This window comes from Triticum dicoccoides, chromosome 7A (genome assembly GCF_002162155.2).
Source record: "Triticum dicoccoides isolate Atlit2015 ecotype Zavitan chromosome 7A, WEW_v2.0, whole genome shotgun sequence".
NCBI classification, from domain to species: Eukaryota; Viridiplantae; Streptophyta; class Magnoliopsida; order Poales; family Poaceae; genus Triticum; species Triticum dicoccoides.
Genome location: NC_041392.1, coordinates 23,563,374 through 23,568,253, shown reverse-complemented (window position 1 = coordinate 23,568,253; position 4,880 = coordinate 23,563,374). Strand labels below are relative to the sequence as shown.

General features: G+C 42.5%; 2 pseudogenes; both read right to left on the bottom strand.

The window, feature by feature from the left end:
* LOC119332910 overlaps positions 1-2,796 on the bottom strand; it is a 5,050-nt pseudogene extending 2,254 nt beyond the window's left edge.
* A 373-nt stretch (positions 2,797-3,169) lies between these two features.
* LOC119332909 overlaps positions 3,170-4,880 on the bottom strand; it is a 46,788-nt pseudogene continuing 45,077 nt past the window's right edge.

Here is a 4,880-nt window from a genome sequence, read left to right as displayed (position 1 = left end):
GCTTAATCTGTTGATAAGATCAGGCTTGAAGCATTTCTCAATCTGCATGAATAAGTATTATATGACGATCAATCACTAAGGACTTTACAAGGGACAGTATGGGTCTGATTTACATACCTCTTTCATGAGAAGATCACGTGCATTTTCCATCGCCACTTCAGCTGATAGGTGCTCTGATCCTAGATTTGAGCTCATAATAATGATTGTATTCTTGAAATCTACATCTCGTCCTTTGCCATCAACCAACATACCATCATTGAGGAGTTGAACAAAAACCTTGAGTATTGAGGGGTTTGCCTTATCCACCTCGTCAAAAAGGATAACACTATATGGCCGGCGCCTGACAATCTCAGTGAGTTGTCCCTCTTCTTCATAGCTTTAGGAAGTTAAATTAAAAGGTGAGACATGATGATGAAGCATAAAAAAGAATACACTTGCAACAAGTTTACAAGTCAAACCTTCGAGGTCCTCCAATGAGACGCGACAAAGATCCACTCTCAGCATATTCAGACATGTCAAAATGAACTAACATTTTCTCATTACTAAATAGCTTCTCGGCAAGAGCTTTAGCAAGTTCTGTCTTTCCAACACCAATCGACCCGAAAAGAGGAAAGAACATATCGGTTGACCTGCTTTATCAATGCCGACCCTAGAACGTAGCACTGCTTGTGCAACCAAACTAACTGCTTCATTCTGTCCAACTACTCGCTCATGAAGTCTATCTATTAGACGAGTCAGTTTTTCCTCCTCTTGATCAAGTGTAGTGATAGGAATTCCAGTCCACCGGCTCACAATCTTCAAACAACATTAGAAAATGGTAACTAAGAGCATAATAATGAAATAGTAGAAGCTACTGAGACATGAGATGAATGACCTGTGTGACATGGCCTGGACCAACCAGTATCTCCCCCGGTGCATTTATTTCTCTTTGTTTGCTTACACGCAACTTTACCGCAGTGCACGCCTCGTCCATGAGATCAATTGCTTTATCAGGAAATATGCGACCTGGAACAAAAAAGTTCACAATTTTCTTCAAGATGCACCAATTTAAAAGAGTAGACCAAATAATTTCTCGACGATTTCACAAACATACCGGTAATATAACGGGCAGCAAGCTCTACAGCGGCAACAAGAGCCTCGTCGTCGATTTCCACGCCATGGTGCTCTTGGTACTTCTGCTTCAGCCCCCGCAGGATGGCAATGGTCGTTTGCATGCTCGGCTCCCCGATTTCAACCTTTTGGAACCGCCGCTCGAACGCCACATCCTGCTCAATGTACCTGTAATACTCCTGAGAGGTGGTAGCACCAATGCAGCGGAAGCGACCACGGGCCAACGCCGGCTTGAGGATGTTGGCGGTGTCCGCGGTGCCGCTTCGATCGCCTGCGCCAATGAGCATGTGCATCTCGTCGATGAAGAGGATCAATTTACCGCCTTCGTCCTCGGCCTGCTTGATGGCCTCCTTCAAGCGGTGCTTGAACATGCCGCGCAGGGTGGTCCTGGCGATCATCGCCCCGACACCGAGCACCCCGACGCGCGCTCCAACGAGAAGGTCGGGGACCGTCCCGGCAGCAATGCGTTGGGCTAGGCCCTCGACGATGGCCGTCTTGCCGACTCACGTGGCTCCGACAAGCGCGGCGCAGCTCTTGGTCCGGCGGCAGAGGATGCATACAGGGTTTAGCGATTGATTACTTCACCCACGGAGAAACCGAGAAACTAAATGATCTTTTTTCACGTGCACACAGGGATTTGTTTGCACATATAATTCTCACTAACTTTAAATGCATACTATTTTTTTTTCGTGGCAACGCACGGGCATATGTGCTAGTTAGTTCTTATAGGAGGTAGCACCATCTGGTCAAAGTTTCGCTGCTCCAAGGGGAGATTATTCGACCTAACTTTTTCATAACAAACCGAGAAAAAAAACTGCAACCCAAACAAGATTTTTTTGTTTCTCTGGCACGACAACAAATGACCATATCATATTATGGAATCAATTTGTTTCATATTATTCTTGATGTTTTGCCTGATGTGTGAACTATTCCACAAGGGTTGTGAGACTTTTTCTATTTACCATGCACATACTGAGGTCGTAGTTCGTCGTATCGTCTCCTTGCCTAAGAATCACATATCAACAGCATGGCTTGGCTTTTCTCAAAATACACGGCATTGCTTGGCTTTTCTCAAAAATACACAGCATTGCCTAACGCTTTAGTAACAAGTGACACTTGTCTTACTAAAAGTTGCTACAATACCTTAATTAGGGAACAAATTGAAAAATAGAGAGCTAAAGTACTCGTCAAACTATCATGAATTATTTGTACGTGTGCTTCCTTGCAAAAAAGAACCTTTTTGTTCGACACCTTAGGCGTTTTCAAATGCCTTGCAGTATCTGTGGTGCCAAGGGCGGAGCTAACATGTATATCGTCTTTAAACTAACGAAATACTCTTGCCTTGATCCTCACGTTCTAATCCATGATTTGTTCACATCGTGATCAATAGTAGACTGACAAAAGATAAATAGAGATGTGGACTGAAACAAAGTGTTCAACGCTTCTCCTCAGCCTAGGTAACTAATGGGCTTCCTCTTCTTCCCTCCCCGGTCATACACGTATGGCGGATGATGCTCCTGTATGGTGCACCGTGGCGTTCATCTTCCACCCAGATGCCACCGCTTGGCCCAAAGGGTGTATTGTTGCGCCGGGTCAGCAAGCACGCGCGGACGTCGGTCTGCAAACTTTAGTTACTTGATCCTGGGAGCAGTGGCTTGTGAAGGACAAACGCTTCCACTTCGCCATGGGCAGCAGATACTTGCCCGATTATGCACCCAAAAAGGAATGAGTTGTTGAGTCAGCTCAAACTGAGGCTTAACTGATTGGTTTAATTTCTATTTTTATTTAAAGAAAAAACCGTTATCATGCATTTGATCATTTCCTATCTACTGAAATATAAATCTAAAGCAAACATAATAAACTATAAACCTGGGTAGATCAGTAACAACCCACATATTTAGTCCAACATGTCAGCTGCCGCTATATATTCATGTTCATCTTCTTTTCTCGTCTTGTTATAGGAGTGACTTCTATAACATATCTTCTTTTTTCAATAAAAAACAACATTATCCCCAGGTGGTTCAACCTCCTTTTCAAAAAAAAAACAATATATCTCCCCTCACGGATCTCCCATCTCCTGCTCATTCAGGACTTGATACTTCAACCCACTCCTATCATCCCTAGCATCAATGGAGATCGTTGAGCCCTTACACACTTCCCCATTGACCAACATATTTGAAAGAATTGCTGTCACATGCTTCCGCATCCACCTCTTTAAAGGCCTTGCGCCGTACCCCTACAAGCATTCAGGAACGATGGGTTAGGGAGACATATAATTTCTTTATTAGTCAATTCAACTTGCCCACTAGCCTGAGAATGATAATGTGATGCTACTCTATGGTTTACATCATATTTACTCAAAAGAGCCTCCAATAAGTTTTTTCATTTTTAAAACTGGATATTAGATCTTTATCTTGTGGTGATTGTGATAAGAAGCTATGCTTCTCGTAAATAAAAAAGAGATAGAAGAAGGTATGCTTACTGTGTCATGTGATTCTGATAAAATTACTTCCAAGGCGGCATCAGTCACACATAAAGAAAATCCCTTATTAGCCATCATGGCAACGATTCTCTTAATTTGGATATTTGCAATCTCCCTAAGTTCGTTGCGTGAAAGCGGTTCAAATATTGCAATTTCACTCAGTCTGTTGATAAGACTAGGCTTGAAGCATTTCTCAACCTGCATGTACAAGTATTATATATGATTATCATTCACTGATGGCATTTTTTTGTGAAAAATCATCGATGAGATTACAACGGAGATAATTTGGGATATACGGACCTCTTTCATGAGAAGATCGCGTGCATTTTCCATTGTGCTTTCTCCGGTCAGTCCATTTGACAGGTGCTCTGATCCTAGATTTGAAGTCATAATGATGATTGTATTCTTGAAATCTACATTCCGTCCTTTTCCATCAATCAACATACCATCATCGAGGAGTTGAGTAAAAACATTGATAATCGAGGAATTTGCCTTATCCACCTCATCAAAAAGGATAACACTATATGGTTGGCGTCTGACTTTCTCTGAGAGTTGTCCCTCTCCTTCATAGCTTTAGTAAGTGAAACCAAGACGTGAGGCATGATGATGAAGTGCCAAAAAGAAACACATACGCAAAAAGTGTACGAGTTATACCTTCGAGATCCTCCAATGAGATGCGACAACGATCCACTATCAGCATACTCGGACATGTCAAAGCGAACTAACATCTTCTCGTTGTTAAATAGCTTCTCGGCAAGTGCTTTGGCAAGCTCTGTCTTTCCAACGCCGGTCGAGCCCAAAAAGAGGAAAGAACATATCGGTTGATCAAATTTATCAAGACCTACCCCAGAACTTAACACTGCTTGCGCAACCAAATTAACTGCTTCATTCTGGCCAACAACCCGCTCATGCAATCTATCTATTAAATGGGCCAGCTTTTCCTCGCCTTGATCAAGTGTGGTGACAGGAATTCTAGTCCATCGGCTCACAACCTTCAAACAGTATTAGAAAATGGTAATTAAGAGCATATAATAATGAAATAATTGAAAGTATTCAGAATATGTGATTAGGAATGACCTGCGTGACGTGAGCTGGACCAACGACTAGCTCGCCCGGTGCATTTATTTCTCTTTGTTTGCTGGCGTGCAACTTTACGGTAGTGCATGCCTGGTCCATGAGATCAATTGCTTTATCAGGAAATTTACGACCTGGAACAAAACAAAATCCACAATTTTCTTCAAGATGCACGTATTTACAAGAGTAATACTAATTCATATCAATTCTCGAC